This window comes from Cupressus sempervirens, chromosome 4 (genome assembly GCF_028749045.1).
Source record: "Cupressus sempervirens isolate cs-2001-9-10 chromosome 4, ASM2874904v1, whole genome shotgun sequence".
Lineage (NCBI taxonomy): Eukaryota > Viridiplantae > Streptophyta > Pinopsida > Cupressales > Cupressaceae > Cupressus > Cupressus sempervirens.
Window position 1 is genome coordinate 214,134,064 of NC_143121.1, and position 12,492 is coordinate 214,146,555.

Sequence of the window (12,492 nt, forward strand, 5' to 3'; positions counted from 1 at the left end):
TAGAGAGAGATGTACGTTTTGACGAAAGTTCACCTAGCTTATCCTCTAATCCTCTTTGCACCTCATACATTGTGGAAACTAATAGTGACACCAATGATAGTGATTCAATAGATTTAGATGTGTGGGATCCTATTGACAGTTGGAGTGAGAGATCATGACATCAGCACATTCCACATGCATATATTGCCACAGTGATAGGTCAAACACAATAGGGTGCACCTTGTCTTCTAGTTCTAGCATCAATAGATGACTACGCAACAGATATTTCAGGTTTGTTTGTGGAATCATACATAGTAGACTTGGAAGACATAATTGATGATATACATCTTCTCTTTGATGAAGAAGATTCTTCTCCATTTGTTGCAAGAGTTCACTCTAACCCTCATTTCCATTCTCTACATGATCAATCTTCATAGGTTGATATGATTGTGGATCCTTATGTACAATAGTTGTAGGAGCTCTCTTTATCATTTGAAGAGACACTTGATTCTTTGGGACAATTTCTACATCCATCCTTACTAGATCTGCACTCATTCATTTTAGCAGTGTTGGAAGGGGTGACCATCAGCATTGGCACAAGGATAGTTGAGTAGGTTTTGGGGACATCATTCATTGTCAAGATTCTTTCCACACACAGGGGAAGCATCTCACTTGTACATTTTCCATTGTTTCTTCTAAAGGTTAGGAACATTATTCAGCACTCATGGACCACCTTCTTCCTTGAAGAAACTATCAGTGATCAACACTCTACATTTGAGGAGGGGGGGACTATCTTGTCTCTCTCCTTCTTCTCTCTTATGGGGGGGGACTTTTTCCTCTTATGGGTTTTTTTCTTCTCATACTTCTCTTTTGTATATACTTGATGTATTTTGTAATGGGGGGTCCATCCATCCATGCATCTTGTCTTTACATCTCTTCTTTTGGGGGAGGGTATTTCCCATGACGTTTTCCCTCTTTCTCTACTTTTTGAGAGATTTCATTTCATTATGTACATGGGTACCTAACATGGCCTAGTAGTGGGGACCCATTATGCATTTCATCCTAGCTTTCATAAGCTTATGTGCATTCCCCTAAGTTGCACTTAAAGGGGGGTGTAAGTGTAAATAAGTATTCACTATTTACACTTAAGTTTACTTAGGTTAATGCATTATTTTATTATTTTTTAGGTGAGCCACTTAGGAGTTTGTGTACTCTTATGAGTTGTCATTTTGACAACACTAGAGTAAGCAACTCTAATTTAGCACATGGTGTCTACAACATTGGAGTTGGCATAATTAACTAAGTTGTCATGTAGGCAACATAGTTATTCACACTCCTATTTTAGCACATGGTGTCTATAACATAATTTTGTGTGCTACACCTTTATAAGCTTATCCTCTCATCATCACACTTACTTTTGTGCTTAATGGAGGATAACCCACTTCTGGTGGACATGTGCCTAGTTGTATGACTCATCATGTTGTTGATTCATATGCATTCTAGAAGTATTCTAGAGTCCTTTGTATATAGGCACTCCTAGTGTACTTTCACATTGAATGGAATACATATAGATATTTTGATCATACTCTTTTTGGTCTACTATTATGCTTGTGCTTGACTTCCTTGATCTTGGGCAAATTTTTCCCTAAGAAAAATTCTTATGGTTTGAAAGTTTAATAATCATTTATGATAGGAGATTAATAATCAATGCTTGAAATATTGTGAATTTTCACATGGTATTAGAGCACTTTTGAGGGTAGAAGAGTTTTGCCTTAGGAAAGAAATTAAGGGTTTATGTAACCTAGATTAATCTCTTTAGATTTATTATTGAGCTTTAATCCCTTGAGGTGGCTTTAGTTACTTTAAGAGATTAGGATAGATTGGATGGTGCCTCAAATTTTGGTGTCTGGAAGGCCATACTTTCTTTATTGTTTGAAGAAAATGGCATCAAGGATTATGTCACTAGTGTTGTGGCTAAACAAAAGGATGTGACATAGCTTGTAGGATATGAGAAGGACGATGCCAAGGCAAGGAGGATTATCCTTGATGGTGTCAAGGATCATATTTTTTGACATATCTTAGAGCTAGATATGGCAAAGAAGATGTGGGATTCCATTTTGAATATGTACCAGAATGCTATCACCAATAGGAAGATGATTCTTAGAGAGAAGGTGAAGAATACCTAGATGAATTAGGTAGAAGACATTACAAGTTACCTTACCAGGCTTGAGCTTGTCAAGGATGAGTTACAATTTTTTGGTGATAGTCACAGTGATGATGAGCTAGTGAGAATATCCCTATATGGGTTTTGTAAACAATGGAGTGTCTTTGTTCAAGTTATCAGTAGAAAAGATAGCTTACTAAGTTGGGTTCAACTATGGATTGATTTAACTTAGGAGGAGTTTAGACCAAGTCTTTTTAATGGGTCCAACAAGAGTCATAAAAGTAAGGTGGAACATGAGAATGTTTCCCTAGTAGGCAAAGGGAAAGAAAAGAAGGGGTCTAGCAAAGGATCAAAATCACAAAGTGAAAAGAAGAAGAAGGACCTTTATAAGATCAAGTTCTTTGAATGTCATGGGTATGGTCACTATGTTAGTAATTGCCCAAAAAGGAAGAAGACAAAGAAGAAGGTGGCAGCTTTAGCAAGTGCAAAAGAACTCTTTGATTGAATGGAAGATGAGTTTGCACTTATAGTTTGTATGGTGAGCTCTACCTCATAGACTATCTAGTATATAGATAGGGGCGCATTATTTCATACTATAGGAGTTAGAGAGTACTTCTCTAGTTATAAGGAGGAGACAACCAATATCCATATTTCTATGGGAAACTTGTCCAAACTCAACTCATTTGGGAAAGGGACTATTCAGTTTTAGAGCGAGAATGGAAAGATAATTCCACTTCATGACATGTTACATGTGCCAGACTTAGGTATGAATTTTATTTCTATATCTATTATTCAGGATATGGGCTATATTGTACTCTTTAGAGGGATACATGTGTTGATTAAACACAAAGATTGAAAGTCACCCATAACTATAGGAGTTAGGAGTGGTCACATTTATAGGTTATAGTTTGATAATACTAAGGCACTCATGAGTAACAATAATCCTAGAGATCTTAGAGAGCTATGGCATAGGAGGATGGGCCATATTCATCATGGAGTACTCAACTACCACATGAGACTATGACAAGTGTTCCAGAGTGGAGCACAGAGCATGATGATGTGTGTAAGGGATGTGTGTTGGTGAAGTTTTCCAAAGCATCTTTTCCAAGGAGTGAGATAATATGTAAGGGTGTTCTTGATCTAGTACATCCAGATATATGTGGACCAATGTCAAAAAAGTCTCTTAGAGGATATGAGTACTATGTTACTTTTATCAATGATTTCTTCAAGAAGACTGGCATATACTTCTTGAAGACCAAGGATGAGGTTTTTAGTTGGTTCCAAGAGTTCAAGGATCTTCTTAAGAACTTAATAGGAAGGAAGATAAAGGTTCCTCGATCAAGCAATGTAGGCAAGTAAAAAGGAAATAAATTCTAGGAGTTCTGTACTAGAGAAGGAATCAAGATAGTGTGGACTTTTCTTTACAATCCTTAGCAAAATGGAGTTACTGAGAGGAAGAATCATTCTATATTGGAGGTGGCAAGAACTGTGCTACATGACCAGTGCATGCCTTGTTATTTAAGGGTAGAGGCATGTAGTACAATAGTCTACATTTAGAACATGGTTCCACACAAGGAACTAGGTAAGATGACACCAGAGGAAGCTTTCATAGAAAGGAAGCCAGATTTTGTTCACTTCAAAATATTTGGTAGTTTTGCATATTGTCATATTCTAGGTGATACATGTATCAAGTTAGATTAGACTGCACTAAGGAGGTACTTTGTTAGGTATAGTGAAATCTTAAAGACATATAGGATTTTTATCCCCAAGACCAAAAGAATTATTGTCAGATATGATGTTAAGTTCATGGAGGATAGGCATTTAGAAGGACTAGATATTTTCTAGTAGATGATTAGAGCTAGCATCTAGCAAAAGCTCCAAGGCCTAGTTAAGGGCAACAAAGCACAAGTAGAGTTACTAGTACAAGTGTAGGCTTGGGTGGTGGAGATTCACATAGCATGGAGCAATAGGTGCAACAAGAAATGCATCTAGAATACTTAAAGGTTCATATTTCATCCTCTATAGTTGGTAGTAGGAATCATGAGGTTCAAGAGACACAAAGGGATACTCAAGAGTTTGTGGGAGCTCCTAGGAGTACTAGAGAGTAGAGAAAACCAACCAAGTTCAATGACTATGTGGCATTAGTTAGTCAGTTGGTAGATAGTGAACCTTCCATTTATTAGGAGCCTACATGACATCAAGTATGATAGGATACTATGGTTGAGGAGTATAACTCAATTATGTAGAATCATGTGTGGGAGGTAGTGCTTAGACCAAAAAATAGATTTGTAGTTGGATCATGCTAGATATATAAGATAAAGCATGGTGCAAATGGTAGCATTGAAAAATACAAGGCAAAGTTCATGGCCAAGGGGTTCTCTCAAAAGGAGGGAATAGACTACGAGGAGACATTTTCTCTGGTGGCTAGGTATACTTCTATACGAGTTGTGATCCCATTTGTAGTACAAATGAGATGAAAGATCCATCAAATGGATGTCAAGATAGCAATCCTAAATGGTGAAATAAAGGAGGAGATATATATAGAGTAACCATAAGGCTTACACTAGATCTATAAGATAAAGCATGGTGAAGATGGTAGCATTGAGAAATACAAGGCAAGCTTCATGGCCAGGGGGTTCTCTCAGAAGGAGGGAATAGACTACGAGGAGACATTTTCTCTAGTGGCTAGGTATACTTCTATATGAGTTGTGATCTCACTTCCAACATGGATGGGATGAAAAATCCATCAAATGAATGTCAAGATAGCATTCCTAAATGGTGAATTAAAGGAGGTATACATAGAGTAACCATAAGGCTTTGTAGTACACCACAAAGAGACCCACATGTGCAGATTGAAGAAAGTCTCGTATGGACTCAAGCAGGCTCCCAAAGTGTGGTATGAGTGTATTGATACATAATGGTAGGAAATGGGCTTTGTGAAGAGTGAAGTGGATTCTAACCTCTACTACTTGGTAGTTAGGGGTGAAGTTCTCATTCTTGTTCTTTATGTGGATGACCTATTTCCTACAAGTGCATTACAACTCATAGAGGATTGTAAGAGGGACCTTGTAGAAGAGTTTGAGATGAAGGATTTAGTACTTATGCACTACTTTATAGGCATGGAGGTATGTAAAATAGATTGTGAGATTTTCCTTGGTCAAGGAAGATATTGCATTGAGATCTTGAAGAAATTTGGGATGGAGGATTGCAAAGCCATGCCTACACCTATGATCACAAATTGGAGGAAGGTAGATACATCTAAGAGAGGGATGTAGATCCCATTTTATATAGTTAGTTGATTGGTTTTCTTATGTATTTGATCAACAATAGGCCATATATTGCATTTGTAGTGAACTCACTTAGTTAGTTCATGGTTGAACCAAAAATAGTGCATTGGACAGTGGCCAAGCATGTATTGCATTACTTGTGTGCTACAGCTGAGTATGGGATCATATATTTTCTGAGGTGAAGGTTTCAGATTAATAGGCTATACTAATGCAGATTGGTTAGGAAGTACAATAGACAAAAGGAGCACTTTAGTGTGTTGTTTTAGTTTGGGATTGGGAGTTGTATCTTGGTTTAGTGGGAAGCATAAATCTGTGGCTCTGAGTTCAACAGAAGCACAATACATAGCAGCTAGCATGAAAACATGTAAAGCTATATGGATTTGAAAGTTGTTAGCACCCTTGTTTGGTTAGAAGGTTGAGACTATTGTGATACACTATGATAATAAGAGTTTCATCAAGTTATCTAAGAATCCAATATATTATGATAGGTCTAAATATATAGACATTAGATATCACTTCATCAAAGATTGTATACAATGAGGAGTTGTTTAGCTACAATACGTACCTATAGAGGAGCAAGTAGCAGACATTCTGATTAAGGTATTGGGGAAGGCTAAACTCATCTTCTTCAAAGATAAGTTAGGTGTCATGCAGAACACCTTCCTCACTAAGAGGAAGTATTAGTTTTTGTAGCTTACACAACTATTTGTCCATATGCTATTATTTAGCAAGTAATTGTTTTACTAATAAATTGGTTAGATTAGGGACAAACATTTGTTAATTAATTGACCACTTTTAGAAGCAACTAGAAACCAACTTATTTAGGGTTGTTAAGTTTTTTTTAATCTCGACCATCAATTAAGAATCATTCTTGATTGTTGGTTTTCCAATAGGAGTAGTATAAAAGGGGGTCAAGGGGGCATTTAGAGAACAAGTGTAGAAGCATTTGTAGTGTTAGCAAATGAGTTGGCAGTGTTAGCAAGGGCATAGTGATAGCATTGGCGATAGCAATGGGGAATATTAGCAGGAGAAATTAGGAGGTTGTTTGAACTTTGTTAGTGAGAGGCAATGAATTATGTATCTCTTTATTTGCTAAAGTTAATATATTTTCCATCTACAGAACTAGTTTTCCCTTAGGGATTTTTCTAGGGACAATTTGTTCAAAAATATTGTGTTCATTGTATTGTGAATTTCTTTTTATATTTTATTGGTGAAGTTGTAGTTGTGTTATTTTCTGATATAAGCTATGAATTATTTTTTTTAGAAGTTAAATAATTGTTTACGATAGGAGATTAATAATCAATGACTACAATAGTGTTGATTTTCATAGACTCGTGAGGGCTAAATATAGGTCTTGGTGGATAGAGCCTGAGTGTTTCTTTAATAATTTCTTGCAAATACTTCATCTTGTGCATATCTGATTCCTCCATTATTCGCTCATGACCAAAATTGATGTATAGCTCTTGTTAAACCTTAGCAAGCATATCTGGGTGCTTTATTAGGGCTGACACTACCCACTTCATGGCTGTAGAGACTATTCTAGCCCCAGTAATCATGCCCTAAATATGCAAAAGAAAAGTCTTAAGCCAAACAATTGAAATCTAATTATGAGAAAGAATATGATACCACTCTTAGGATTTAACTGTGTAGTTTTTAAGTAAAATGCATTAACCCATGTTTCATAAGTAGTGATTCACATGAATCCATCTCTTATTAGAATAAATGTTACACATAACACTCATTGGATCTAGGTGATGCTCATAGAGGTGAACCACAAAGACTAGGAGGTCACCGTGGAGGAAGGTTTTGAAAACGGGGTTACGAGCAGAGTGGGTTTAACAACGGAGAAAACTCTGTAGTTAAGTGCATTCAAGCTGGAGTAGTACTAGGATAGGTGACCTCCCAGAAAGTCCCCGTGAGCATCACCTTGATCCAATAACTGCTAGGGGTTCCATTTATTCTCATTAGAGATGGATTAGTGTGAATCACTACTCATAAAATATAGTTCAGTGCATTTGATTCAAAAACTACACAGAAATATCATAATTTGACTCCTACTTATCATATGATAAAGAAGGTTTCACAAAAGTTCTGTTAGAGAAAGTGGTTAAATAACATACCACAGCATTGGCTTTCACTACATCATCGTTGCAATCTGACCTAACTTTGTTGTTGTCTATTGCAGAAATGAGAACATCAATTAGATCTTGATCTTGCCCACCTTTCCTCTCTTGGTGATCATCGATCACTTTCTTCATAGCCACATCTATTTTCTTCTTCAGATTCTCCATAGAAATCTATGTATTCTGTCGATCAACTCACTTGAGAAAAGGCAGGAAATGAGCCATATCAAACGCTCCAATCAACGAAGTAAACTCGTCCATCAACATCTTAAAGTGATGCTCCTCTTGGAAATCTTTGGGACTGAGATCTGGCGAGAATCTCTTGCTGGCAACCATTCGCACCATGACATTATATGTCATATCAGGGAGTCCCGTCTTGATTTTCACTGAATTGATCTGTTGTTCCTAGCTCTCGAACAGCGAACGAAGGATTCGATTCTCTGAGAAGAAAAGAGCAAAGTTTTCTGAGGTCTTGCCAGTAGGCACCATAAGGAGCAAAACCGAAGACTTTGTAATCGTAACCAATTGTCTTTGTCATTTGTTGTAAGGCATTGTTTCGCCAGAGCTTAAGAACTAATGACCAGAACTGGACGGATTCCATGTTGAAGATACATGATGGGGCCATAGCGCTGTGAAAGGGTTGTTTTCTTCCACATAGAAGATGAAAATGACCAAGTATTGGCCACGATGGAGGATGCGGTGGCTTTGCCTCTGCCTTGTTATTAATTCTAACTCTAACAGAATTCAAAATTAGCCAAAGTAAACCCACCGCTAGAGAAAGACTAGCAATGAAAGAAGCTTTTAACGCCATTATTGAATGCCTACGTAGCATCATGCAAGGCACGCTTTAATAGAGAGCGCTGCACTACGAAAATGTTATATGGGAAGATCAGCAGCATCCAAATTCTACAAGATTCTTTTTCTGAAATTTCAACTACGGAAATCCAAACCATTTGATGACAATTTCGTACTCTTTTAGAGACAATTGGTTGTATTTGTTGCCCAATTTGGCACTTCTTCCAGATACAACTGACTATCTTGACTGGTTCTCTGTCAACAGCTAACATACAGAATAGTTGGTAAGCAACATTTAGAAAACAAATAAAAGTTGCTTACTCATTTAATTAAATCTTTTATTAAATTTTAATACAAGATAACACGAGTAGGAACGTTTATGTAAACTTTTCGTTATTGAGTCAATCTTGCATGTTAAGTATACTATTTAGATATGCAGTTGATAAATTTCTTTCTTGGTGCACGAGTTTCGAAATTCAAAGTAGATGCCGATTTGTTATTGCTTATTTGTAAAACTCATAAGCTCTTATAAGTGACAAATTAAAATACATTGCAATGCTTTCAATTAGATGTCAAATAGATATCTTTTTTGTATGCATAGTGAAGATTTTCATGCTTCATGCGAACTTTCAATTTTTTTTGCGTACGGCCTTTCGCTTGTACTCCCCTTCTGTCGGCACTTGTCATACCACATTTACTGTGGGAGCTTTAGGTTAGGATATAATGGCTCCGGCCAGCGGTGAACCAGATGTTTTTGGTGTTCACGCTGCTGCTTCGGACTGCCATGGCACCGCCACCGAACAAATGCCCGCGCAAGTTTGTCCCGAAGGTTTTCCACAAGGTAATCCTGATATTATCCTTCCTTTGCAAGAATTTGATGCTACATGCGACTAGTTAGAGCAACATACCTTGATAGGGTATTTTTTTGGTAGGACTCCTCCTGAAGCAATGCTCAAAGAATGGGTCAACAAATGCTGGACTCCTCATGGAGTCCACCTTGATGCTTTGCAAAACCTTACCAAAGGTTTCTTTTTATTTTTCTTTGCTAACCCGTCGCAAGTAGACACAGTCTTTACCAATGGCCCTTGGTCTGTGCGTTCCTCTCTGCTTGTTTTTCAGAAATGGTCCCAAGACTTCACTATCTCGGATGATAAAAAGCTTAGGGTTCCTGTTTGGGTCGAATTCCTAGGTCTACCCTTGCCCTGCTAGCCTTTCATTGAGTCTATTGCCCAAGCCCTTGGCAAAGTTGTTACCAAGGAGCCTGAGAAATTTTTTAATGCTCGCCCTTAGCGGCGTGTTTGCATTGAAGTTGATCTTTCCAAAGATCTCAAGGATTCTATGGAAATCTAGATTGACACTCAAACCTTCTCACAGAAGGTGCTTTACTTGAACCTACCTAACACATGTTATAGGTGCCAGTCTGCAGAATACAAGATCAGGGATTGCCCTTTGGCTACACCTAGGGTCAAACCCCAGCCTAAAGCGGCGCCTGTCAAATAGGCCAAAGGAAAAAAAAGAAGAATGGGTTATTGTTGGGCACAAGGGCAAGCCTGCCTTGAATCCCTTGGCCCCTAAGCCATCCTATGCAATGATTTCCACAATTCCTCCTATTTCCACAAAAGTAACAACGCTTGCTAGCATGGAGCCACTAGCGGCTTCCATTGCACTTGTTCCGAGGGTTTCGCAGGTTTCAAACCCTGCCGGTTCGCAAGGGATCAAGGCGGCCGTCAGGGCCTCACCCTTGGCTAGGGCTCATACTCCTCTTGCCGTTTCTTCCATAGTACCACCAGCAACAAGGCATTCTCGCAGTCCTCCTAGACATTCAAAGATATCAAGGGTAAAATGATAGGCTGTTAGTCCAGAGGATTTCTCGTCTGACTTCCACCTGATTTCTACCTTTTTGCAGAATAGCTACTCCTCTCTGGAGGACGAGGATGATATGGAAGAGTTCTCATGAACTTCCTTTCATGGAATGTTCGAGGTCTTACAGACCTCCCCAGAAAGTTCTATATTCGGGATACCCGTAATAGACTTGGGAATTTAGATTTTCTTTGCCTGCAAGAAGTTAAGATTTTTGGTTTCATGCTTTCTACTGCATGCCGCATCATTTGGCAGGATAGTGTTATGTTTTCTTCTCAGCATGAAGCTGGCTGAGGTGGTGTAGTTACTCTCCTATCACCTCGCCTTCATTCTACTATTATCTCGCACGGTTCTAACCCCACACACCATATTATTTGGCTTTTTCTCTCTATTAACAATCATTCTTTTGGAGTCATTAATGTTTATGCCTCCAATGATGCTGTGGAAAGGGCACAAATGTGGGTTTGGCTTGTTGACGACTTGCCGCCAGATACTTGGGTCCTGTGTGGGGACTTCAATATGGTTGAAGTGGCTTCTAACAAAGATGGCATTGTGCCTTTCCATTGGACAGCTGGGGAAAGACAAGCCTAGTTTTACATGCGACATAAATTGGGCCTTTTTGATCCCAATACAAACTGTCGCCATGGTAGTGGGGCCTGACACACTTGGTCCAATTTTTGAGCTGGTCCTAACTGCATTTTGAAATGTCTTGATCGTGGTATGATCTCAACGCAATCTCTTTTCTCCTTTTCTGAAGATCGTGATTTGCCTGTCATTCCCCGTACAGATGTGACACTGTCAAACCACTATCCCATTTATTTTGGCATTTCTTGGCAAACAGCTATCCCCAAGGTGGCCAAGTCTCAATTCTTCCTCAACACGTCTATGTTGTTGCATGCTTCCACCATCTCCCACATCCAACGTGTCTGGAACTTGGAGCCATGTCCGCATTCCCATCCAGGTTGGATTCAATGGTGGAATGATGCCATTACCAGAACTGCTTGATTTTTGCACATCTACGGGCATCAGCTGGCTATCTTCAGAAAATAGTCTTATGAAGCCAACACCCTTGCCCTCAAAAAATCCTCTGAATCTCTCACCTTCAACCCCTTTGATGTGGAGTTACAAATTCAGCTTGCCAAGCTTCGCCATGATAAGAAAATTGCTGATAACTATGCTGCCCGAGGAGCCCAAATCAAAGTCCATCTCCACTAGTTGGAGGTTGGCGACAAAGCCTCGAAGGAATTCTTCCAAGCTCTCTGAACCCATCATACCAATGTTGGGATTAAAAAGATAAAACAATGAACTGATGTTCTTTCTAGTCTGCCCAACATCCTACAAGCTTTTGTTCTTCACTATGAGAATGTCTTTGCTTTGTAGGGCAATTCGGTTGTTCAGGAGGAGGCTCTCAGAAAGTGTATTTCTGTTACTCCAAACTGCCTCGTGATTGAGCAATGCAGTTTCTTTCCCTCCAAGACCTTAAAGAGGCATTTTACTCCATGGTGGATGACAAATCCCCTGGGTGTGATGGATTTCCCTGTGAATTTTACAAACATCTTTGGGAGCAAATTGGTCCTAATCTACACAAAATCTATCTTGAAGCATATCATTCTAAAAGCCTAGGAGTGATCATAAATAAAGGCAATATTAAATTCATACCTAAAGCTGGTGATCCTGAGGACATATGCAACTAGAGGCCCATCACCCTCCTGAATGTGTCTTATAAGATCATTGCCAAGGTGCTCTCTCTCAAAATCCACCATATGCTACCTTTAATTGTGCGGCCTGAACAAACTGGCTTCATCAAATCCAGATATATTCTTGACAACGTCATTGCTATCTAGGAAGGTATGGAATGGGCCCGTAAGTCCAAGCAGCAAGCTATCTTTTTAAAGATAGATTTTGCTAAAGCCTATGATCGCATTGAATGGCCTTTCATTTTGGCTATGCTTTAGGCTCTAGGTTTTGGTCCCAATTTCCTTCAGTGCATGGAGATGCTCTTTGGTGATGCTAATGCTTGCATCACCATCAATAATTCACAATCTGAAGCTTTAGGGCTTTTTTGCTCCATTAAGCAAGGTTGTCTGCTAGCTCCAGCCCTTTATGTCCTTTCTACTGAAGGTTTTGGTTATTTACTTGCTCACTCTATGTCTTCAGGACTAGTCCGAGGCATTTCCTTGCCTAATTCTTCCTCCTAGTTAGTCAATGGTCATTTTGCTGATGATTCTTTTCTTACTCTTCTTGAAGATGAAGAAAACATTAAAAATGCTTTAAATTGTCTAGA